The sequence below is a fragment of the Antechinus flavipes genome, chromosome 6 (genome assembly GCF_016432865.1).
Source record: "Antechinus flavipes isolate AdamAnt ecotype Samford, QLD, Australia chromosome 6, AdamAnt_v2, whole genome shotgun sequence".
Taxonomy (NCBI): domain Eukaryota; kingdom Metazoa; phylum Chordata; class Mammalia; order Dasyuromorphia; family Dasyuridae; genus Antechinus; species Antechinus flavipes.
In genome coordinates this window covers 4,077,448-4,104,560 of record NC_067403.1, presented here as the reverse complement: position 1 = coordinate 4,104,560, position 27,113 = coordinate 4,077,448, and the positions used below count along the sequence as shown (strand labels likewise).

The window sequence follows — 27,113 nt, the reverse complement described above, 5'->3', positions numbered from 1 at the left end:
CAGTTTCTCTAACTCTAAAAGGGGGAGAGGGCTTAGTAAATGGACTCTGAGACCTCATCCAGCTTTTATTGCCTTAGGACAGAGGGCTTTTAGGGGAGGCACGGCCTCCTGTTGTCATGTCTAGGGTGTCAGTGCTCCTTGGCAACAGAAAGAACACCCGTCACCTCTTCTGGTGGTCCCTGAAATTTCCCTTTTAGGGTTTCAGCAACAGGGAGGTTAAATACTCATTTCTAAATCAAATTCTTTTGTTTTTAAACACAATACCTACTACCACCAAGTGAATGCTTTCTTGTAAGAAAAGATTAGGTGAAATTCAACCAACAAAGGAGCCTCATTTTATAATTATAAATATAGCATTAGATACCCATCCTCCCCTTCTCTAAGAAGACAAAGAATGAGAAACCTTCCACTTTATTCCCCTAATATAAGGATGGGCCAGCAATGGAGAATTAGTTAACAGAACTAGTAAAGAATTATTATACTGGCAGGACAAGAGTTAGTTTTATTTAAAGTGGCTAGTATTTGATGAGATGCAGTAAATTCGCAAGAGAATGAGTCAATGGATAAATGCTACAGATAATCATTTATTAAATGCATACTATGTTCAAAGAGCTGGGCCAACTTCTGAGGATATAACAAGTTAAGAATATAAGAAAATATCAAGAGAATATAAAAAAATTAAGACTGTCTCCACTCTCAGAAAGGTTAAATAGTTCCTGGCACACACTAAGGAACTAAATATTTGCTATTATTATTCCTGTTATTATCATATTGTGATAAGGAGAGAGAAAAACTATAAACAATAAGAGTCATGGGTAAAGGGGGAGGTTGAAAGGTTAGTGAATGAGTCCATATTGTTCTTGGTTCACACAACCTTCCTTAGAATGGGAATTCAGATGTGATTACCCATGGCAGAGCAAGAGGCAAGTACGGGTACAGGAAGCAAGGTGGACCAGGCTTGAGAACGACCAAGAATCAGTCACATGGTGGGTATGAGTTGGGACAGACATGAGGAAGGAGAGCCAATCAGAAGCCGGGGGCAGAAGATAAAAAGTCCCATCAGAGGGGGAAGCTGGTGGGACTGTGGCGTAAAGAGGGAGTCATTAAGGAGTTTGAGTGTGTCCCACAATGGGCCACCATGGGCACTGTGCTCCTCGAGATCCTAAAGACCTTCTCACTTGAGTAAATTCTGCTGCTTTGCCGGGATATCAACTTTTTCAGGAGGATATCTAAATTTTGCTTTCAACAAATTGACATCTGGTTGGAAGACACAGAAGAACAAGGGAACAAAAGGAGAGAGAGGAGAGAGAGAAAGAGAGAGAGAGAGAGAGAGAGAGAGAGAGAGAGAGAGAGAGAGAGAGAGAGAGAGAGAGGTGGGGGAGGGGAGGGAGAGGGGAAGATAGAAGGCACAAGAAGGAAACTTCACATTATCTTACAGGATTTTGAGTCACTGAGATGCTGCCATCTTCTCTGCATAGGGAACAATGTCAAGGCTTCAGGCAAATACCTGGATCAATACAGGGAAGTTCTCAGGGGTGACACGAGACAGAGGAGGAAAGGAATTCTATGGGTCGGATCCCAAAAAGCCCAAGCAAACTCACTCGGTCAGAGGTATGCAGATGATAGAATCACAGAAATGCCAGGTGGCAAAAACCCCGGAGTCCGACTCGTTGCCGCACTTTACAGATGAATAAAATAAGCAGCGGTTAGGATTTATGTAAAAATTTAATGCTACTATGGTCATACATATGTATGTGTATAAATGTGTATCTATGTACATACATATACACACATATTTTTCTGTGTACTTAAGTATACAAATAAATAGATAGAAGGATGGATGGATATTGTGTTCTACGTATGCATGTGTGTATGCAGGGTTTTTCAAAAATCTTAATGCAATTTTAAGTTTTAGCATTAAAAATTAATTCAAAAATCTTTCAACCATAGCCCAAGAGAGGAAATCAGGGCAACTTATCCCTGTTTTTACAAATGAGAAAGCTAAAGAGCAGGCAGCACCTACCGATAACAGGTCCTGGCTCTCAAAATTGTTCGGGGGATCAAATGAGATGTGTGTTAAGTTTAGCACGGACCCTGGCACATAGTAGGTACTTAATAAGCACCTGTTCCTTTCCTTCTTCTCTCTCTCAGCTGTCCTTCCCCATTCTAAGCATCCTTCTTTGCCCCCTACTTTCCGAAAGGGATCGGAAAGCAGTTGTTGTGGAGTCTGGATCCCCTCTCTTCTCTTCACTAACTTTGTGACCTTGGAGGTCCCATCGAAATTCTCTGGACCTCATTTTCTCGAGGTACAAAATGGCAGGGGTAGAAGAGATGAGCTCCAAGGTCCCTTCCAGCTTGAATATATTGTAGTGCTATGAAAGATGCTATTTGATACACATTTGATATGGGAAAGCCAAGAGACCTTTCTAACTTTAGCAAGTCTGCTGTATATAAAAATAGCATGGCTGGAACAAATATAAAGTCAGAGACATCAGCTTCTCCCCTGAGCCCAGAGTCTAGTCTGTAAACCATCACAAATGACAAGAAAGCTTCAAATGATTTTGATGCCATCATACATCTTCCCAGGGATGATAAGCAGTGGCTCATGGTCATTAACCAAAGGGCTGACACCATGTGGAGTCAGCGAGAATGGGATGCCCATTTTAAGCCGATATTTTAAGCTACAGTCAACAAGGTTTGCTTTGAATATGGAGGAACTGATGGCCGGTTTTAGGGGTTGGGGAGGAAAATATCTCTGCTGGAAAAAAATAATCGCAGAGTTCAACATCACCATTGATGTCCACAATGACAGAAATGCTCGACCTACTTAGAGTAACATGGAAGGTTCTGTGTGGTGATGGGTCCCAGAAGAGTGTGGTCCTGGCTCTATGACCTTGCACGAGGCACCTCAACTTTCAGGGTTCTCCTCTGTAAAGTTGGGGAGCTGGACTCTACCAGGGCTTCTTAATGCTTTTCTTTTTCTTTTTTGTCTCAGGCATTCTTTGGCAGTTTGGGGAAACTTAATGGACTCCTCCATAAAAGAAGGAAAAGAAAATTCAAAGAAAAATAAGTGATTTTTTTCCCACCCAAATTCATAAGCCCCCTGATATCTAGTTTTGGAACCTTTTCAAGAGTTCCCTATCTTTAAGGTTCCTTTGATCTTTAACATCCCAAAGATTCTCCTTGCAAGGGCTCTAGCGTAGACAAATCCACCCTGCATCTATCACTTACTTCAACACTAAAGGAGATCTTGTATATGTTTATGAGAGAAGGCAGGTCCCTGCTCTTGGAGCTTCCGGCAGAAATGTATTTCCACCAGCTGAAGGCCGGAGCCCCTCACTTCTGCCACATCCCCTTGCTCTCCCCCAGAGAATAGGAGCTGCAGAATTGGTTCTGTCAAATGCCTGATGGCATCAAGATTCCCTCTGCTAGACACTGAGAAGGCGACTGTTTATACCCCGGAGTCTCTGGGTCTCAGAGGGTGAATTCCTTTAAAAAAACAAACTAACTAACTGCCACTCCCTCTATTAGTGTGTGTGTGTGTGTGTGTGTGTGTGTGTGTGTGTGAAAGTAGCAGACTTTTAGACCTAGAGAACATCTAAGTCTAAAATTCTCTCATTTCATTTATATATATAATAAATCAAATTGATGTATGTATATAAACGTATATGTATATGTACATAGATACACAGATACACAGATACACAATACTATAGTAAGTATATATCTGTGTGTGTGTGTGTGTGTGTGTGTTTTAGAAATAGGGAACAAGTCCTCTCATTTCACATCCATATATATATATATGTAAAAACATATACCTATATATACAGTAAGTATATATCTGTGTGTGTGTGTGTGTTTTAGAAATAGGGAACAAGTCCTCTCATTTCACATCCATATATATATATATATGTAAAAACATATACCTATATATAAGTAAGTATATATCTCTCTGTGTGTGTGTGTTTTAGAAATAGGGAACAAGTCCTCTCATTTCACATCCATATATATATATATGTAAAAACATATACCTATATATACAGTAAGTATATATCTCTGTGTGTGTGTGTGTTTTAGAAATAGGGAACAAGTCCTCTCATTTCACATCCATATATATATATATATGTAAAAACATATACCTATATATACAGTAAGTATATATCTCTGTGTGTGTGTGTGTTTTAGAAATAGGGAACAAGTCCTCTCATTTCACATCCATATATATATATGTAAAAACATATACCTATATATACAGTAAGTATATATCTGTGTGTATGTATGTGTTTTAGAAATAGGGAACAAGTCCTCTCATTTCACATCCATATATATATATGTAAAAACATATACCTATATATACAGTAAGTATATATCTCTGTGTGTGTGTGTGTTTTAGAAATAGGGAACAAGTCCTCTCATTTCACATCCATATATATATATGGTATATGTTTATATACCTATATATACAGTAAGTATATATCTATATGTGTGTGTGTCCAACAGGATTGATGACAGCAATCAGGGAAACGAAGGGATGATTGCCTGAGACCTTGTGCAACCAGAAAGTTCACTTTTATGACTCCTCACAGGGAACTGATATAACACTGTTTCTTCAATGAATTTCAATTTCTGCAAGTAGTTTTCCCATTTTATCCAATCGGTTTTTTGTTAATGGTCCAGTCTTCGAGAGGCGGCTGGCGTAGTCAATACAGCAAAATGGAGCTGGATTCAGGAAGACCCGGCTTCCAATTCGGCCTCAGAAACAGCAGCCGAGGAAGCCCATGCGAGGAGCTGAAGGAGAATGTGCTTTCTCCTCTGCAAAATGGGGCCTCTAGGCCATGGAAGGTCATTTCTAGCTCAAAATCTGTGCTCCATTCCCTTCACTTTTTATTTCTCATCTGCTAAATTTCATTTGCCTTCTTTGAATTATCTGAGACCATTTAAAAGTTTTATTTGCTCATTTTTCCTTAATTTTCCCAGCAATTATTAGTGATGCTATTATTTTAAAACACGTTTTTTAAAAAGAATCTACTGCTAATATAAACCCCTGCTGTGTCTCAATATGACTCATCGAGAAAGCCTCCCTGCTTTGTTCAGGACGCTGGGGGTACCTCGGGAAGAGGGAGTCTGGATCTGAAGCTGCCATTTACTCACTGTGTGACTCACTTCATCTCTCCAGGCCTCGGTTTCCTACAACAGAATCTGACTGAGCTTCTGAGACTTAGGGTCCCACATGGAGATCATAAAAAGAAGGGAGAAATTAAGTATTTACTAAGCACCTACTATGTGCCAGGTGCTCTGCTCAGTGTTTTACTGAGTAATCTTATTTGAGCCTCACACTGATCCTAGGAGGGATCTGGTGCACTTGACAAAATGGATGCAGACTGGGTAAAGTGACATGTCCAGGGTCATCCGGCTGGCCAGTGTCTGAGACCACATTTGACTCAGATTTCCTGGACTTTCCACTTCTGACTATGTCCACTGCCCCCCCCCCCACCCCCCAGCTGCCTTTGGCAGTGGGATGTAACCATTAGGAGATGGTCTTGAAATCAAGAACTACTGGTTCAAGTCCAGCCTCTGACCTGTCGTGGCCGTGTTATCCTGGGTGAGCCACAGATCTCTTAGATAGGAGGTGGGAGAAGCTCTCTGTCCACCAAAATGGAGGCAAAGTCCCTTAAATGGCAGGTCTCTACCCTGGTGAACACACACGTCACTCCATCTCTCCATAAATACCAGCTTTGGAAGGCCACAAACAATTTTAAACCATCAAGTCAACTCAACAGAGCCCCCGATGTTGCCCTTGCCCTTCCCCTCCCCCTGTTGTTTAGTGGCCCTTGCACGTGGCCCCTGGAGCGGCCTTGAAGGGGGTTCCCAGTCCCTGTGTCAGAAGGCACAAGGCAATGGACGTCACCCAGGTCTGAGATGGCCGAGGGCATCAGCATATGTCTGCTAAGGGATCTCCTTCCTTACAAACTTGGAGCTCTTATTGTGGCAAATTCCCTTTCAGCTTCTAATAATGATGGACCTTGTGACCTGAACCTGCCTGGCTCCTTAGTACTTAGGCAAAGAGACTGACCCCATCTGAAATAAAAATCACTGTTTTAGAGATTACTCATCTTTGAAAAGTAATCTCTAAAACTGTGATTATTTTTTGAGGGAAAGGATTCTCCATATTTAAAAAAATCGGTTATGCCCAAAAGGTCTGGTTAAAACTCTATTAAGGATTTCATTAACATTGAGTAATTTATTTTCTTTCGTTCCAATCAACATTGACTGCTGAGTGGCAAGTACTGTGCCTGCCTTTTTTGGGACTGATAACCTTTCAGCATCTGATTCTACGTTGAGACCAGCTCTGGTTCTCTGGTTCCATATCAGACAATTGGGGAAGATACCAAGACATCAGGGAGCAGAGTAGAGTGGAAAGAGCAGAGAGCTTTGGAGGAAAGGGGCCTGGTTTGAAGCTCTGGCTCTGACACTTACTACTACTAATAATAATAATTGGTTTATACATTTCAAAAGGGTGTTTAAAAACAGGTCTTAGGTCTCAAAAAGCCCCGAAAATGATTGATGATGATGGTGGTGGGAGGCGACAATGATGATAACGTCACTTTAGAAGTTCCCTTCTAAAAGCAGAGATAACTTGGGACCAGAAGCAATCAGTCTCAGACCTGGCCAGCCTTCCACTCTGATGTTAATTCTGTTTACTTTATAGGTCTCTCTCAAAGTACATATTGTCCCTTCCATTAGAGTCTGATCTTTGCTTGTCAGTTGGTTAATTTAATTTCCTAGTGGTGATCATTTCTTTCTGGGGAGATCAAAAAAGGCCACTTGAGGAGCAGTACTTCTGCATCGAGATCTGAAGAGTAAGTAAAACTTCTAGGAAATAATAGAGAAAAGGCACTGGAAAGGCTTCATGCAAAAGGCCAGATTTTTGTTGGGACTTAAAGGAAGTCAGGGAGGTTTGCAGGAAAAGAGGAGGAAGAGTGTTCCATGACAGAAGGCAGCCAAGAGAGGACAGCCATGTAGTAAAATCCATATGCAAAAGAAACCTTAACTCAAACCTCTATGTGTTAGCCCACCTTCTGTTTAAAGACCTTCAAGGAAAAGGAACCGACATCCGAAACACTCCATTCCAATTGTGAACAATTTTATTTTAGTAAACTGTTATCCCCCTTCTAAAATCAGACCTACCTCGATCTGTTAGAAATTTATACTCACTGCTCTTGGTTCAGACTTTTGGGTCTAGATGGAATAAGTCTAAGTCTCTACTTTCTATGACTCCCTTTCAAGTACAGCTATCATGTCATCCTCAAGCCTTCACTTTTTCAGGTTAAACACAGCCAATTCTTTTGATTGAATCTGAATCCTTGGTTGAATCCTTCAATGAATTTCATATGATATTGTTCTTGTGTCCTTATCACCTTACCTGCCTCCCTTTGGATACTCTCTGATGTATTAATGTCCTTCTTGAACCTCGGTGACAAGAACTGAATATCATATTTCAGATAAGTTTTGATTTCCACGGAGTATAGTGGAATAATCATTTCCCTAGTAAAGGTATACCCCTTCTTAATGCAGCCCAATGTGTTAGATGAATAATTGTAAAATGAATTAATATAGACTTCAGTGAGAAGAAGAAAATACTGTGGAATAAGGCAATGAATAAATTGGACAGAAACTGTAATCAACTTTGGTGTTGCCTGCATCTGTGTTTTCATTCTCAAGCAACAATAGATCCTACTGTGAATGATGAATATTAATAGCAACTGACAATTAGATGGCTCTTTCAGGTTACAATCACATACGCTGTCTTATTGACCACAACAGCCCAGAGATGAGAAGTCTGTTTTATCATCCCCAATTTGTACATAAGTAAAGCTCAGAAGGGTTGTGATTTTCCCAAAGGCACAAATCTGTTTGATGGTTTTGCCAGAATAAAAAAACAAGATCTTCTCCATCTAAGTTCTGAGCTCTTTCCATTGCCTCATGCCATCTTCCCTTCTGTTTGCTAGTCTTGAAATTTAGTACAATCAACAAGCCAGAGAACTTGGTTCAAATGGCTTTTTATATCTCTACCCCCCTTCTTCCTTGAAGCCTTTCATGATCATGGCAATGAAACAATGTTTTTTCTACTCCTTTGAACTTCGATGACATTGCCATTACCACTGTCTAGACCATTCGTTTGCTAACAGATCGTGAGGTATCTTTTAATAGATACGGTTAAATAAGGTTCCTACAGGATCATGCACTTTTAGAATCAGAAGTTGCTTACAGTTTGACAACTTTAACTCCCTCATTTTGTAGATGTGGAAACAGGACCAGAAGGGGAATACGTGATTTGCCCAAAGTCATCTAAGTTGCAGAGCCAGGAATGAATGAATGGTAGAAAGGTAGGACATTAGTACTTAGGAGGATGGGGAGAGAGAGGAGAAATCCTGAAACAATCTAGTTCAAGCCTCTTGTTAATAAAGAAGCTGAGGCTCAGAAATTTTAAGTGTGTTGTCCAAGATCACAAAGGTAGTAACCATGAGTGGGTCCTCCAACACTCACTGTCCTTTAAAACTGTATTATTGCTTTCTCCCATCTTACTTTCTTAAATGAATTGTCAACTCCTTAAGGATTCAGACTATGTCTTCTGTATCTCTGCTCCTCAGTGGTTAGAATCTAGCTAATCCTCAATAAATATATTAAATGTGGGCTTCCAAAAGTGGAGATATGGGAGGAGGGGAGCTGAGCTTGCCCAACATCCCCCTCCCAACAACTTGGAAAGAACATCTCAAACCAAACTCTAAGGGGGCAGAGACAACACAAGGTCAGACATTCTTCTACCCCAAACAACATAGAAGGTCATAGAAACAGATCTGTGACTTGAGGATTGTAAGGGAGGCTGGTCCAGAGCCCACCTAGATGAACCACCAGTGGTGGGACCGGATGGAGAGAAACAGCAGCAGCTTCAGAGGCTCCTGAACAATGGTCAGGAAGCGGTCATTGGGGTACCCCTGTTCTGGTACCGAATGCAGGTCCAGACTCTGTCACCTTCACTGCCTACATCAAGAAGGAAGGAAGCCCAGAGGGACAGTATCACGTCAGATCCCAGGATATCAAGGACACTGAGTAAATTTCTAGTCCCAAGAGAAGAAAGGTCCTTCCTGGGAAAGGACCAGAGTGCACATCAAGACAGCAGTGCAGAAACCTCTCTCCCGGATAGAACATCTTGGATCCACTGAAAACTTCCCATATCTCAGAATTAGCTCTAAAAGGGCAAAAAAAACCTCTCTTCCCCCATTCTGGGTACAGAGCCCAACATTAACATAAACTTCCAAATCAAGAAATAGGGTGGGAAAATAAGCAAACAAAAAGGACCTCGCTATAAAACTATTAAAATTGAAAAAATCTACCAGTCTCTATTGAAAGATAACATAAAATGAAAACTCCCAGGAATATTATAGCTAAACTCTAGAGCTCCCAAGTCAAAGGGAAAATATTTTAAGTTGACAGAAAGAAGCCATTCAAATATCATGGAGCCACAGTCAGGATCACACAAGATTTAGAAGAATGCTTGAAATAATATGTCCCATAAGGCAAAAGACCTAACATTATAACTAAGAATAACCTACCTAGAAAAACTGGATATCATCTTTTTTACTTTATTATATTTGAATATTTTTATTTTCCTCAGTTACAAAGAAAATAATTTTAACATTTGTTTTTAAAACTTTGAGTTCCAGATGCTTTCCCTTCCTCCCCACCTCCCCCTCATTGAGAAGGCACATGTGAAGTTGTGCAAAACATTTTTATAAAATCATGTTAAAAAAGAAAACAGATCTCCTCACTCCTCCCAAAAAACTCAAGAAATGCAGGCTTCAGTTTGTATTCAGACATAATCAGTTCTTTCTCTGGCTATAGATAGCATTTTTCATCATAAGTCCTTCAGTGTAGTCTTGGATCACTGTACCGCTGAAAATAACAAAGCCATCCACAGATGATATGAATATAATCTTTCCAAGGGAAATATAGATATTTAAGAAACTAGAGGCTTTTCAAGCATTCCTGATGAAATGACCAGAGTTGAATAGAAAATTTGACTTTCCAAGTGGCAGAGCATCTACATTTTTTAAAGAAATAGTAAATGAATTACATGAATAAATAGATAGTAAAACTACACTAGTAGGGAACCTCAATATTCTGATATCAGAGCCAGATAAATTGAACAATAAAATAAAAAAGAAAGAAGCCAAGAAGTTGAATGAAATCTTAGAAAATTTAGATAAAGTAGACCTGGGGAGGGGAGGAGAGAGAGAGGAGGGATACTGAAAGGGAATAAAAAGGAATAGAAGTGTTTATCAGAGGTATACAGATTAGGACATTAAAAAATCTCACAACCAAATGCAGAAAACATAAATAGATCATGAAGCAATAAAAATTAATAAAGAGTCAAGGAAGCATAGATTAAAAGCTAGTTTGAAACTAAATAATCTGATGCTAAAGAATGAGAGGATAAAAAAAAATCATAAAAAATCAATAATTTCATTAAAGAACATTACAACAATTAGAAAACATTGATAAAATCTATGGGATAGAGCTAATTTATTATTTAGGGGGAAAATAATCTTTAAATGAGTTATGTCAATAAAACAGAGAAAAAGCAGTTCAATTAATTAGACATGCAAATAAAAAAATAGAAAAAGAACAAATTAAAAATTCCTAATTAAACACCAGAATGCAAATTCTAAAAATTGAAGGAGATAGTAATAAAACTGAAAGGTAAAAAGTTAAAAAAAAAAAAAAAAGAATTAGCAAATAAAACTAGGAGATAGTTTCATGGGGAGAAACAAACAATAAAATACCTAATTGATAAATGGTTAAAGGAATGAATCTTTTCAGAAGAAAAGTTTGAAACTATTAATAGCCACAATATAAAAATCTCTGAATCACTACTGATTAGAAAAATGCAAATTAAAACAGGTCTGATACCACCTCACATCTATCAGACTGACTAGAGTGATAGAAAAGGAAAAGACAAAACTGAAGAGGATATGAAAAGAACGGGACACTAGTCCCTTGCTGGTAAAGTTGTGAACCAGTCCAACCCACTCTGGAGAACACTATGGGACTATGCTCAAAGAGCTATCAAACTTAGAAACCCTTTGACTTAGAAATATCATTTATAAATCTATACCCAAAAGAGATCAAAGAAAAGGGGATACACACACACATACACACACACATACATATATATATGCATATATACATACATACCCATACATATATATATTAATATACATTAATATATATAATATACATACATATTATATATATACATATATAATAAATATATTATAATATTTAATATATATTCTATATAATCAGTTCTTTTAGTGGTGTCAAAGAACTGGACATTGAAAGGTCATCACTTGAAGCAGGGCTGGGCAAGTTAAAGCATATGATTCTGAAGAAATACAATTGTGCTATAAGAAATGATGAGCAGGATGAGGTGAACTTGCATGAACTGAAGTGAAAAGAACCAGGAGAATACTGTACACAGCAGCAACAATATTATAAGTATGATGATGTGTGAAAATTTAGCTACCCTTACCAAGACAATTCAAAGAATCTGTGATGAAAAATATTATCCATCAGAGAGAGATCTGAAAACAGATAGAACATATTTTAAACTTTATTTTAATTCCTATTTTGTTTGTATTTTCTTTTGCAACATAACTAATATAGAAATATATTTGCCATGACCTCACATGTACTACCTAAATCAAAGTGTTTGCTTTATTGTTTAAAAAAAAGAGAGGAAAAAGGGCTGGAGGAGGGAATTTGGAAAGCACAATTAAAAAAAAAAAAAGATTGTTAAAATTTTTAATCGGGAAATATTTACTAAAATAAATTGAAATATCTTTTTAAATACAAAAACATTACATTGTTTATATTGGCCATTTGAAAATCTTTGGAAATGATGACAGGTTTTGCCTTTTTATTTAGCTCATCCTTATATTATTCCATCCTGACAAATGTAACTTATTTGTTATGTAACACTGTATTTTGGAATTCAAGGAAGCTTTTTAACGTCTTCCCATTATGTTATTCTCATCCTTTTATGCTCTCAGCTGTCTCCTCCTCTGTATTTCTCGAAGGAAACAAAGACAAGAAATGGGAGAGAGATGGGAGACAAGTCAAGTGAACAATGTTAAGCATTTTACCTTGAATGGCTTGCGGCATAAAGTGCTACAATGTCCCCTCCAGAAGGTGGAATGAGGCCTTGGCCACAAATCTGGTTTGTTCTGGGACGTGCTGTCCATTCTCTGGATTATCCAGATAGACACTATTGCCCTGGACTTAGAAAGCTGGAGAGCGCTGAAGAATCGGTGCCAGAGGATTAAATGAGCTTCCCAATGCTAGTGGGTGGCAGGGCCTGCGCAAGAGCTGGGCTTTCTCAGTGCCCAGTTGCTTTCTACCTCAGCACAGCTGGCTCCCAGTGCCAGAGGCCTAGGATTCAGAACTCCATCTTCAAGTGCTCTTCTCCTGGTTCTGCTTCTGACCTGCCTCAGCCCTCATGTGCCCCTTGACCATCCCCCAGTCCCCAAGCCTTTGGCTTCCTGCAGCCTTCTTCCCACGGACCCACAATTGTGGGCTTCCCTCCACCCCTCGCCCTCCATTTAGACTGGCCAGCTTTCTCTTTTCCTAGTTCCGCTTCTGATCGTGGCCAATTCCTTCCCACCTTTCAGCTCCCCACCATTGGAGCACAAGGTCCCAGAGGACAATTACTGAAGTAATTACTGAAGTAATGAAGTAAAGTAACAGAAGTTACTTTAAGGCCCAGCTTGCAGGAAAATGTGCTTCTGGCCTTGCCGTGAGTATGTGGCTAGCTAGGGACTGGCGACACTTGGAGGGAAGACCCTCCAAGAGTTAGAGCAGAAGCCCGAAGGATTCTAAGAAACGCTAAGAAGCATTTCCTCAAAAGATTCATAAATCTCTAGTCATTCAGGATATACTGTGAAAGCAGAGACATGTTTCCTGCTTCCTTTAAAAATAATCTCACAGTGGATATATTTCATTTAATTTCCTTCATCATCATTGTCATCATCGGCAAGAACATTAATAACTGGCATTTATGAAAGTGTTTTTGTTGGCCAAATCCCAAAGATACAAAATTAGAGACTTAGTAGGAACTCTATAAATAACTGATTGATTGATTGTTTGATAAGGAAGACAATGAAATAATGAGAAAGGAAGACAAGATAAGCCCTTCCTTTTCCCTCCCCCACCTAATTTGATCATTAGCAAAGGGGTTCATATTTCAAAAAATGTCAAAAAATGTTGGGAAGATGAATCATTATAAAAATATACTTTACCTCTGTTCACGGGAATGCTCATTCTCAGCACGCCCTCTGGAAAATCAGTGAGTTATCATGGAAAGATTTTTGGATTATGACTGAAAAATACCTAGCCTGGCACTCAGGCCCCTTAGGATCCCATGTGTAAAATATGTAAAATAGTTGAGTGATTTTGCATATTATTTACCTCCTAGGGTTGGCTATCATGAGGATAAAGCATGATCATGTACATGAAAGGCCTTTCACCCTGTAAAGAAATAGTACTATTGGTATATTCCTAAATACAAATACGACCTTGATTAGGTATGCTAAGGGAACGGGGAGGGCTCATTGCAGCAACTTTATTGTCTTCCCAATCAAATAATCAATCAATCGACTATTTCTGGAGGCCAGCTAAGTTTCTAACGCTGTACAACACATTTTGGCATATAGCCAAGAAATAGAAAGTAGCGATTGCTTAAAATGAGCTTTCTTCTGCTCTAGCTGGGAAGAGATGCTACATGACAAAGAGTAGTTATGTTTTTTTAAGTGCAGATAGTAATGTAGATGTATTCCAGAGGAATTTGGTAAAGGAGGGATCATGGAAGTGAGAGTAACATGAGGGAGAATTCAAGCAGGTATTAGAACTTGAGAGACCTTTTTACTTATTTGTTTGTTTAGTTAATCAGTTATTAACTAACTGGTGAAGCGTATGGACCCCTTTTCAGAGTCATTTTAAATAACTGAAGGAAATGTTCAATTTCAGATAAAGATCTGTTCAATAAAATATTTTGTTTGGTTTTTCGTTTGCAGGGAATTCGCAGATCCCCTAAGATCTACCCACGCATCCCAATTTTAGATTGCCTTCTGCAATGGCTGGGCAGAATTTGGATAGGTGGATAATTTGTAGGAGGGTTTTAAGATACTCTCCTTGAAGCCACACTGGGAGGTACGTAATCCATGTATTATCATTCTCACTTCACAGATGAGGAAAGTAAGACTTGTTCAGGTTAAATCATTTCCTGCAAAGTTCCTAATTATTAGGGCCCAGACCCATCCCCAAACTCCCTACTCCAAATGTAGTTCTCTATTCACTGGACCCAACTGATAAATATGTGATGGCCCCAAATCTAGATCTTGTGGGTCACGCTCAGCAGGCATTTGTAGTCTTCCATCACTGCTGATTATTCACAGAACAGAGAAAAAACAACAAACTATGATTCCAGGTCTAGCATTTTCTTTTATAAATTGACTACACTCAATTCAATTAGAAAATGAATGTTAATGTTACAGATATTGGATTTATATTTTTTATAAACATTAAAATTTCTGGAAAGTTAATACAATTTCAAGGAACGAATAGTCAAATTTCCATTCTCAGTCAAGTTTGTGATTTTAAAAAAAAAAAATTGGATTTGGAGTCCTAACTAAGATCTGATTGTGTCTACACTGCCTACCAACAATGGCCTTGTAACTCATTATATCCCATTTGAGTATTAATCCCCTTGTTGGTAGAATGAAAATAATACTTATACTGTCTGCTTCACAGATTATTGATTCAGCCACCTTTTCTGAAGCACTTATTATTTAAGACTGTAAATTGAAGAGAAGGTGCTAATTTTCAATGGTGCAAGGACTTTTCTCATCTGGGAGCACCCCAGATAGACAAAATCAAAAGCCCAGTTCCTCTCTTTTTTGCATATAGGAAATGTGATGTAATGGACACCACGCTGGTCATAGAGTCAAGTCTGTCTCTGATATATATTGGTTATGTGATCCTAGTCAAGTCACTTAGAGCTAGGAAATTCTCTGAGATTTGAAGATGCTCAAGAACTACCTACCTGCATCATTTGAGGAAATTTCCTCGACAACATATTAGAGGACAATTTAACAAAAAAAAAAACAAAGGCTTTTGTTAGGCAAAAGCAATATAAGGATAATTGACATTATCCCTCTCCCCCCCATACAACTTATAATCTAGCAAAGGGGATTTAATTCAGAAAAGAAAATATTCAAAATTTTACCATAATTATAATGCTGAATAAAATAGAATGGAAACACAGAATGATAAAAATAGAGGAAATATCATTTTCTGACTGTGAGAATCAAAGACGCATACATAAAAAGAAGCTTTGTAACTATAAAGTCCTTAAAAAATAGTAGACATGATTATTACGATGATTATTACAATAGATACTTAGTATCTATGGGTAAGTCACTGTATCCCTCTGACACAAAAGCAACATGATTTTATGTGACTTTTGGAGTTTTGGGATAAAGTCTCATATCATTATCTTGATTTTACATCTGGACTTAGAACAAAGCTTTGAATGGAGTTATTATCAAATGCCATCTTTTAATGCATTCCCTTTAAATCCTTTTGGTATAATAGAAATGACAGAAGATTTGAAGTCAGAAGATTTAGCTATGGATACTGGTTCTTCTACCTTAATATGTGACTGTTATGTGTTTGTTTCTTGCTTTATTTTTATTTTTTTCCTACTACTGTCATTTTTAGCATAATGGATCAGGCTACACATGAGCAAATATTTTTTCAGTGATTATTTAGGTCTGTATTTCAGGGAACATTATTCTATAATTCTATTCTTATCGTTCTTGTATGTATCTTGGTAGGTAGACTACAATATAATTTTTATTTATTTATTTATTCATTCTATAGTTCCTAACTCTCTCTCTCCCTCCCGACCATATCCACTGAGAGGACAAGCAACATAATCTCAACAATATATATGAAATAGCACAAATCATATTTCTATATGAGCCAAATTTCCAAAAAAGTAAGTCAAATAAAGTATTATTTGACTTTAAACAAGTCACTTAACCACTCTGAGATCAATATCCTCACCTGTAAAATGAGATGGTTAAATATGATCACTTTTAAGTTTATTTTCAGCTCTAAATTCCAAGAATTTTGGTTGAATTTCGGGAGGGACGGAGGTCAGGACTTCAGGGAAGATGTTAAAAATGTCCAAGGAAACATGAGTAATGTGTTCATAAGGACCAAGGTACATTGTTTTCAAATGTATATATGCATGAGTTGGAGAGGTTTATTTTTGGTACAGAAAAGGCCTTAAGTTCCATGGTGTTGGGAAGAAGTCAATCATTTCCTCTCTGACAATAAGGTTACCGGACTAATTAGAAAATGAAAAGAGATAAGTGAATTAAAACAATACTTGACCTTCAACCGCATCAAATCAGTAGATTTGTTTGCAGATATAAATATGACTCTTCCAGCATAATTGTTTTCTCTTCGGTTGGTCATATTAATAGAAGACTTTTAGGGTGAATAAATGATGTGGAGCAAGTCACATTCCCTGTGTGAGCTTCAATGTCAGACTCATAGATCACAAGATCCAGAACTAGGGAGAACCCTAGTCCAACCCCATTCTAATAATGAGCATTTATATATAGCGATTTAAAGACTGGGAAGTGATTTACATGTTATGCCATTTGACTCTCACAACAATCCTAGGGGGGGAAGTTGTTTGTCATTATTATCCCCATTTCACAGATGAGGAAACTAAAATTGAGGTCACACATTTAAGGTAGGTGCGAGGTAGGATTTAAATCCAAGCTTCCCTGATTCCAAAGTTCGGCACTGTAGGCACCGGGCCCTAGCTTTTTCATCTTACGGTCGAGGGAGAGTGAGACACGGATAAAGAATGACTTTTTCAATCATATAATCAAAGACTGTTTTTACTCCAAAGCCAGTACTCTGCCTCTCTGTCAATTGTGAAGACTGGGCTAGGTGGTCTGGAAGGTCCATTTGATCTGCATGATTAACTCCAAGGGGAATAGAAGGCTGCAGATCCACTGTGATCTGCTTTATAAATGAGATTCTATTCCCAGGCAAGAATAGGAAGTATGCAATTACTCGGGGGCCATAAAGCCTCACACAAAATGAGGGCCTTTTAAAAATACATTTGATGTTTAAGGTGATTCAGCAGCGAGAGCGATTAGTGTGCCATGTAAATCAGGACTAGGAAACTTTATTAAAATTGGATTTTTAACCTGATCACAATTTCCCCTGCTTCTAAAGAATCCCATTGGACTCCTTAATATTCACATTATTAACTTGAAGTATTCAAATTGCTATTATGAGAGTATAGGGTGCACTAGCTTAATATACATGGGACACCCGCATCCTCTTATCAATTGTGGGGATGGAGAATACTCTATTATGTGAGGTAGGATACAGGTAAAATTAATCTGGCTACTTTAACAATCTCAAGAATTCTGTTCATAATTTTCTTTGCCTTTATTTTTTCTCTATCTCAGCCTTGGAAAAGAAAAAAAAAAGATGCAATGAAAGTAATAGTAATTAGTTTCCATTTTACACATGGGGAAAATGAGGCAGAGAGCATTTCGGTGACTTGTTCAGGGTCATACAGCTAATTAATGTCTGGCACCAGATTTCACCTCATATCTTCCCGATTCCAGATCCAACACTCTATCAATTGTGCCACCTAGCTGCCTAACCCTGGCATGGAGAAAAGGGCTGGACCACATGATTGAAATCACACTCGATTAGAAGCGGGGAAATTTCAGTTCTAACCTCTAGCCTGCTGCTAACTGACTGTGGGACTGGTTAAGCCTGGCTCACTTCTTTATGACTCAGTTCTCTTCATCTGTAAGATGTGGGAGTTGGACCAGGTATCAATTAAGGTCCCTTGCAGGAATTTGATTCCCTGAGTTTCCGATGTGATTATGAATCGACAGCTTGGGCATTTACAGCTGCAGAGTGCTCCATCCTTTGCTTTATTTCACCCGGGAAATGGGCAATGCAGTCTCCAGTTGCTTTAATTGTTAAACCACTTAGAGGATGCACTCTGCCCCTTTCCTGATCATTACCTCTTCTTGCATTGTTCCTCCACTGTTGCATGTGTTTACCTTGATCTAGCTTGAAGTGCTCTCTCTAGTACTGAGGAGCTTTGGGACCATTAACCAATGAAACCAATATTTATTTAGAGCTTCTGTTATGATCCAAGTACTGTGCTGGGCACTGGGGAGGCAGATGCGGGGGGAGAGGAGATAAAAATGAAATACCCCTTGTCTTCAAAGAGTTTGCATTCTATCTAGGGAAGCAAGTTGGCTTTCCAAACCTCTTTTTTTTTTTTTTTTTTTTTTTTTCTGTGAAACAAGATGAGTATACTGCTTATTTCTCAAGATAGTTATTAGTGAAGAGTCTGTAAATGGTTAATTGTTATCAAATAGAAACGGTGACAAAGTGTGACAATGTAGGGACTTCCTTTACCAATATAAGAGCCAGTGACTCTGTGACTCATAAATCAGGGGTTTTAACCCAGGGTCTCTGAATTACTTTGTTGAAAATATTTTGATGACTATATTTCAATATAATTGCTATTGTTCATTTTAGGCATTTGAAAACATGATTCTGAGAAGTCCATTGATTTTAGGAAACATCTCAGGGGGTCCATCACACACACACATGGTAAGGATCCAGTCAGAGTTAATCTTTGAGAGTTACTGGAGTACAGTATTTCATCCCTGCAGCCAACAGGATAAGCCTCTTTAACCTTAGCTAGGCTGGTTCTGGGAAGACAACCTACAGTCTATCATGAAGTTCGTGGACCGGGTTAACACCTGACTGCCAAAACTTATGTTCTACCTAGTATCATGGCCTTCAACAATCCAGAGTCATCTGGATACCTTTTAAGGTCTTAGTGATAGAAATTTGGTGGATAGTGTGCAAAATTGAAGCTACGATCATAACTTCTTATTCAATTAAAGACACATGGAGATAGGGATCCAAACTTTTATGCTTACAGTCCTAATTTATATCCTGCAGGACTGAGCACCCAGTAAACTCTCAAGAAATATTTAAAATCCTTGAATGTCTAATCTGAAAATGATCGTTTTCGGTTTCATCTAATTCTCTAATTTTACAGTTGGGAAAGTCAAGGTGCAGAGTGGTCAAATAGCTTCCCCTAAATCATAAAGATAATGATAAGGTACCCAAAGGGTTGAATTTAGTTCTTGATTCTTAGTTCAGTGCTCAACTGTTGAGTGATTTGAGTAATTCATAAATATAGTTCATGTCATTATTACTTTTTTTTTTCCCCCCAAGAAGTATACTCTGCTTAAAAAATAGAACAGCAGAGAATTAGAAGTATGGATGAAGAGGTGCCTAGGAACCGTATATGTGATTCTGTCCTGCCTAATATGATAATTGGCCAGTCACTTAGCTTTGTTATAACCCTGGCTGCAAAAGTAGAGGCAACATTTATCCTTTCACGTTTCACATATAAATTGTAAGGACAAGATCACATATTAATATGAAAGCTCTTTGAGATTTTTAGGACAGAGTTCCCAAAACCCTAAAGTATTAATGGACTCATTTCTTCTTGAATTTGTCAAGCATGTCAGTTCAACCTTGCAGGGTGGTTCTGAGACCCGAGGGCCACGAGGGTGGCTCCCCACCCTATATACAACTTGTCCCACATAACCCCAGGTGCCTGAACTCTGAGCTCTTCACAATGATGGGAGGAATCGAATTTCTTTCTAAAGCCAATGGAAATGGAGTCCCAGAGGTTTTCAAAATGGAACTTTCAAGTGATTTTGAAATTTGCATTTTCTACTTAGAATCATCTGCCAACATTTAGCCTGGAGAAAAGAATTAGCTGTGGTCATGGAAATCCCTAATAGCTTATGATGTCAAAATCCTGAAGCTTCAGCTGTAGCAGTATCACATTCTCAGCCTTCTCCGGCAACATGGAAACACCAGCCTTTTACTGGCCGGGGAATTCCATGCCTGTCTATTGATTTGAACTGGTTAAGACTGTGAGTTTCTCCCCGAAATATCTCCACAAATGGAGCATCTTTACTGTTCTTTAAAAAAGGGAGATGAAGAATTCCAAATAAATGAAGTTTGGAAAATTATTGGAATGAAGAGCTAGAAAGGACCATGGGTCAGAGCCTCATTTTCTAGGTGAGGAAAGGGAGAACAGGTGAGATGAGACTGCTGGCCCAAGGTGTGGAAATGCAAAGGCCTGGTGGTCATGTTGCCCAATAAGAGGAAAGAGCTGGAGTGACTCATCCACTTACATTGCTCATAATTAGAAAATAGAGAATCTGGAGCCCAGTTTCTGGATCCCACAACAATCTGCTGGAGCTCTCCCAATGGCTACTTATCTGAATGTCTGACCCATCTAAGACACACTTCTATGGTCTCAAACGTGCATCTACATGTTCACTTACATTCAGAGGGACGCCTATACATGACCACGTGTGTATCAAATGTGTTGGTTCCTGCAGAAACTATGTTTGCGTGGACCTGTGGGAACAGAACTCTTGCCATCTCACGGGAAGTGAGAGTGGGCTCTAAAATAACCATGGCCATGATGGTGATGATGGTGACAGACAGCCTGGGAGAGGCTTGCCTAGGGCTCACACTCGGCACTTCACTAAATCTCAAGTTTAACAAGTTAAGCGTGGATTCCCTCAGAGCCACACCAGAATAGGTTCGTCAGTGGGAAAGGAGAGTACACACGCGCACACACACACACACACACGCACACGCGCACACACACACACACACACACACACTCGCTCCCTGAAGCCCAGATTGGAATTCGCACATCAAAGCCAGCCGGCTAAATAAAGCCGGAACCGTGCGGAGAAGGCAGAGGAGAGTTTTGCAATGGCGACGGCACCCGGCGAGCGGGGCGGCAGCAGGGGCGGCTCTGGGGCCCCAGAGCCCCCGGACCGGCGCTCCCCGCGGGCCGCAGCGGCCGGTGGCCGCGTCTGCCCTTCCCTTTCCCCGGGCAGCCCGGGCTCGCGGGGGCTGCCTCTGGGGCCTCAGTTACCTGGAAGGGCGGGGGAGGGGCAAGGTGCGGGGTTCCGAGAGGGCTGGGGGAGGGGAGAAGGCAGCTGGCCCCGAGGCCTTTAGGTGGGTCAGTCCCCCCAGGAGGCTCGAGCCGGGCACACGCTGGGCGCCGGGGGAGCGCGCTTTCCCGAAAGCTTGACTGGCAGCAGCGCCCCTCCTGCGCCGATCGCCCCCGGGGAAGGGCAGGCAGTGCCCACCTTCTTCTCTCTCAAGCCCGGGCAAAGCGACCCCAGCTCTGCCTCCCCCGGGTGGACTCGCCGGACTCGGGCTTTCTCTTCCCAGCGGGAGGGCTGGGGGTGAGGGGCGGGGGGTGCTGAAACCCGAACGGCCACTGTCAGTGGGCGGGGCGGGCTCGCCCATTGACGTGTGCTGGGGAGGGAGGGAGGGAGGGAAAGGGAGAAGGAGGGCAGAGCAGAGCGAAGGAGACGGGAGAGTTTGCGGAGCGAACTCGGGCTCGGCTGCGCAGCCGAGGAGCCTGAGCCCCGGCCGCCCGCACCTGAGCCGGCTCGGCAGCAGCGGGCGCTCGCGGTCCTCCTCTTCCCTCCGGGGCTGTCGCCTTCCTCCTCCTCCTCCTCTTGGTCGTCCTCCTCCTTCTCCTCCTCCTCCTATTCCTCCTCCTCCTCCTCCTCCCCCTTCTCCTCCCCGTGGGACCAGGAGCTGCCAGCCTCCCGCACGCGCTCTCCCGCACCGTAGCAGGAGCACCCGCCGCCTCTCCGAGCCTTCTGCGGCGGCGGACCTCGGCTCCCTTCCCCTGTCCTCGGGCATCTCCTTCCCCTCCTCCCCGGCATCCTCCACCGGCCTCCGGCCCCAGGCTCTCCCGCAGCCCCCCGCCCACGCCTCCACCGCGCCGATCCTCCGGTCCCGGAGGCTTTCGCGAAGAGCTCGCCCCTGCCTGCTCCCCTTCCTCCGGCCACTTCTCTCCCGAGTTGCGCCGTGCCCCATGGCCCTGGCCGAGGGACGTCTGCGGGACGCCGACGGACTGGGCAGCGCGACTCAGGTGAGTGAGCCGAGCGGGAGGGCAGCGGCCGGGAGCAGCGAGGGCTCGGGGTCCGAGCGCCCCCGAGGCGGAGTTGGCGGGGCCACGGCCGCGAAAGGGCGGCGAGTGCTCCGGTCCCCGAGCTGCCGAGAACGGACTTCTCCCTCTTAGCAAGTAGCACCCCGGGACGACAGGTGCTTTAGGGCTGGCGCTGGAGCCCGAAAGGGGGAGGAGGAAGAAAGGGAGGGCGGGAAGCGGGCTTTGCCCCCTGCCCCGGCCCTGCTTTCCCGGCCTCTTGGTGCCCCGCGGGGTAAACGGGCTGGCCCCGAGGACCAGGAGACGTGGCTGCTCCGGTTCGGTTCCGAGAGCTTCCCGGGCTGCCTCCATCTCTCCAGCATCCGTCCCCGAGCCTTCTCCCCGTAGGAAGGAGCACGTTAGGAGGAAGCGTCGCTGAGCCAAGCTGCGATGCTCGGGGATGGCAAAGTGGGGGGCCCTTGCCAAAGTCCCTCGGGGTGGAGATGGGAGGGGCTCCGGGTTTTTCCCCTAGAAATTGGGCTGGAGAAAGGGAAGGAGGCAGGGCGCCTTTCCATCTCGCAGGAGGTGCGTTAGGGCTTGTGTGCGGCCAGCCTGCCAGTGCCCCAGATACTACGCATGAAAATATCAGTTACAAACTCTCCCTCCCCTCCTCCAAACCTCTGCTTCTAGTCTGCAAATCTCAGTGGGGAGTGCTGGGGGGGAGGGGGTGGCAGGACTCGAACCCAGCATAAGGAGCGCATACACTGGCTCGGGAAGAGCCCGAGCCGAGCCCCCTGCTTTCCGCGGGTGTAAATTCAATTTAAGATCCAGCACTGTTTCCCTCGCCCCTTCGAAGTAGCGGTCCCGATTCGCCGGTGCCAAAGGGAGGGGTGGCCCTGGCAACCCCCGCCGCCTGCAGGCGGAGGGCTCTGCCCTTGGCACCTTGCACGGCCCCGCTGGGTCACGGCTCCCTAGCCCGGGAGCGCCTGGGAACCCGGAACTGTCTGGGCAGCGGCCAGGTGAGAGGGAGCGGGGAGCCCAAGGAAAAGGAAGCCAGCTCCTGGGCAGGGATGGCCGTGCCTTCTAGTCCCGCCTGCCGGTTCTGCCTGCCGCTCGGGATCGCCCAGATCCTCCCTCCCCAGAACCAGAGCATCCCTTCCCCAGCTAGTTGCTGAGCTGCGGAGGAGGTCGATCGATCAATTGATAGGATTTAGTCCTCTCCCCCCTCCCCCCCAGCCTTAACTGCAGGTTATTTTTATCCACACCTTGTGTACAGACTCTGGGATTAGAGGGGCTCTGGGGAGATAACCGCAAATCCAGTCAATTCCGCCACCCGCCCTCCCCGAGCCGGCTTTTTTCCAGCTGGAAACATTGGAGATAAGCGATTTCGAGAGGAGAGGGGCTTCCAGGGCACCCGGATCTCGCCCGGAGTTCCACAAGCGCCTCAGATCGCTGGCAACCCAGATGGGCGGCTTGTGAGACATCCATTAGATCATTGGACGGTTGCTGCTGATAGAAAGCAAGCTCCCTTTGGGAGAAGGAACTGCTGCTTAATTACCTTGATAGCTTGAGCAGGGGAAGGAGGCTCTGCAGGCGCTGGTGGTGGCCAACTCTTCGGGCCTTCGTTTCCTACCTTTCCCTAAATTAAGGCCTTTCCTTGGGAAGTGCAAACGGAAGCTCTAAGTCAAAGCCTTATTCTAGCACGATGAGAAAGAAAAGTTTATTTTAAAAAATATGCTTGGATTTTCTAGAGGAGACTTGTCATATATATGGATTCTATTCTTCTCCCCGAATAACCTTTCGGTGTAGAGATAAGCTGCTCGCTTCAGTTCTCGGGTGAAACTCCTGTAAGTTGCCTAAATTGCCCCCACTCTTTCAGGCTGAACTCGTCCAACGCTAATCACCCCCTAGAAGCCTTTCTTTGTCCCTTCTATTTTGCGGGGTAGCACAGGATTGCAAAAATCACACGGGAAAATGAATGATTATCTTACATAAGAATTCTCTAGCACCGAGCAGGGAAACATCAGCCTGTGCATTGTATTTCCCAGGGCTTGCTTAGGGGATCTGACTATTTCAGCTGGGCTTGACATGGATCAATAAATTCATGACTAAGCACCTTTAGCCAAAGCAGTTAATTACAGCCAGTATTAAGAAGTGACAGTCCTTTAGGAAGATGTACTAGGGAACATTTGGCAGGGAAGCATTTCTGTGGAGAGACTGAAGCCAGCATGGATGTGGAATTTTTGCTCCTGAGGCAAGGAAGTGATCCCTTGAGATGGGGGTCTGCAGGGAGGAAAGGAAGATAAAAGAAAGGCAGATGGCTTGGTTTTTTTTTTTTTTAAATAAAATTCTCTCACTTTAGGCAACCAACCGAAAGCTTATTTTATTCACTGTTGATGGAAACTGAAACTTTGCTTGAAATGTTGCTTGTTTTCAGAATCCTTTTGTATTTCTGAATCTACAAAGAGAGAATAAGGGGCAAACTTTCCCAATTCTTAAATGAAAAAATGATGGTGACTGGAGGGGTCTAGCCATGAGCAAACTTGGGCAATTTAACACTTCTGTGTCAAATCTAGGGGCAAAGGAATGACTGCTTGTTCATTGTTGTTTTTTGGTTTTTTTTCTCCTCTATTCACATCTCAAAAGCATTACTTCACATGGAATAGTTTTTTTTTTTGCTCTGGTGGAATTGGAGTTTAGAATTTCAGAGGTACAAGGAGATTGTATCCAATATCTAATGGAAATGTGTACTGAGGTTACATTGTTAGGACATTTTGCTTGGCTGGAGGACGAGGGAAGTTGATTGTCCTAGACTATTGAAAAGTAACCCAAGACATACAGGATTCATGCTTTCTTCTCTCAGAACTATTGATTTGTGGGGTCACAGAACTGGAAGGGTCCTTAGCACAAAACAAATTAGAGTTAGAATAAATCTTGTAATACAGAATAGGAGGAGAGGTCCTTTAAGACCAATGAAAGGCAACCTCAGAAAAGTAGAAAAGGATGTTGCATGTGGAATCTTAGTTTAGCTCTTCATTATTGCCATTTATGATCCACGTGACCATTGGCAAATCAGCCTCCTTAGCCCTCAGTTTTCTCATCTATAAAATGAGAAGGTTAGGGAAGATGATGTTTAAAGTCTGTTTATTTATTTATTTATTTGTTTGTTTTTGCTCCAAATCTATGATCCTGTGAATGTTCCTCATAGGATGAGGAAAACAATGGCTCAGGTAACATGCTGAGCACAGTGTCAAATAGTAGTAGCACTGGGAACTTTATAAAATGAACTCTATGAGATTCTATGGTCCCCACTTTCTGATTTTTTCCTTGTCTAAGGTCTATTTTTTTTTTCCTTTGCTCTATTTCCTTCCTTCCTCCTTACATAGTTGTATTTCTATAATATAAATACAGCAGAGAACTAAGAACAAGAATGCTATTCTGATGGGTGGAGTAGTGGCAGGGAACACCCATAAAGCCAGCATAGGTTGTTTATGTACATGGACTAACTTTAAACATAGTTAATGGTGTGGCGCTTGCACGACATTTTTCTCCCTACATCCTCCTCTTGTCCTGTAATTCCTCAAATGCTCAAAATCTGCGTTCCAAATTATTTATGGGTTTTGTTAAACTAATTCCTATGGAAGTCACTATATTCCAGACTATTATGCCCAACTTAGTAAAAGTATTCTACTTTAAACTATCATTTGTGTGTTCCATGTACTGCTCGACCCAAATCATTTCAGCCATTTTAATGCTGTCTCAATGAATTATAGTATATATTTAATAATGCAGACTTTTTTCCATCTGTCCCATAAAGTTTGGGATTGATATAAAAAAAATCATTACACTTTCCTATAAAATACACAATCGTTTATTGGTTCCCCTGTCATAGGGTGAACACTGGGTTGTTGGTCCATGGGTCTGACCTAGTCTTATGACCTTGAATATTTGTGCACATCTAAATATTAATTCAAGAATAAATTTTAAGATAGCCAGTTTAGGCTAATTATGTTTTATTGAAAAGGTCACTACTGTTCAAGAAGCCTGAGCTCCAGTGGTGACCTTCTTCACAAAAAGTTGCATAACCTTGGGCAAATTAGCTAATCGGCAGATATTTCGTGAGTACCCAGACTGTACAAGGGCATCTGAGTGATAGTGGGGACAGCACAGGGCCTGAAGTCTGGAAGACTCATCTTTCTGACTTTAAATTGGCCTAGGATACTCACTAGCTATATGATTCTGGGTAAAGTCACTTAGCCCTATTTGCCTCACTTTCTCATCTGTAAAGTGAGCTGGAGGAGGAAATGGCAAACAACTCTAGTATCTTTGCTAAGAAAACCCCAAATGGGTCACAGAGATTTAGACATGATATCTACAAGAACAGACTGTACAGGGTACTTTCCTAAATTTCCACTCAACAGAGAAAAAAGGGGAAGTTGTCTTTTCCCCAAACCCAACTTTTCCATTTGACTTTTAGAAGTCTCTTACCACAACTCACCCTTGCTAGAAAATACTGTAAGTCAGCTGAATTAAGTTGACTAAGCACTAGGTACTGAGGATGGCACTGGGTAGAAAAGGCTTTACTCCCATTTTACTCTTTCATTTTTCAAGTACCATCATCATTCAAGTCCTGTCGATGTTCTTTCCACTCTCTCTCTGAAATCTTTTCCCACCAGTAGAATACTAGTACAGAATGCAATGGGCACCTGCCTTGACAACTGTAATGGTCTCCCCACCGTTCCTTCCCATGTACGTAGCGTACCATCACCAAAGCCTTCAGTGCTTTGGAGTTGCTGTCGAACGAAATGTAAGGGAGAGTCTGCCAACTATGCCATAGTAAAATTCAGAATTGGGTCAGAAGAACTGGGCTCAGGTACTTTCTCTGTGGTGCGCTCTAGTTCTGAAGCTTAGGCTATCACTGTGAACTACAAAGTAA

General features: G+C 41.8%; 1 protein-coding gene across 1 annotated transcript in view; it reads left to right on the top strand.

Moving 5' to 3' along the window:
* Positions 1 to 21,808: 21,808 nt before the first annotated feature.
* The window catches only part of HS3ST1 (heparan sulfate-glucosamine 3-sulfotransferase 1), a 42,386-nt gene continuing 37,081 nt past the window's right edge, over positions 21,809 to 27,113 (top strand). Inside the window, exon 1 of the mRNA XM_051964009.1 lies at positions 21,809 to 22,183. The gene's annotated coding sequence lies outside the window, so the exon portion shown is untranslated. The remainder of the gene's footprint in view (positions 22,184 to 27,113) is intronic.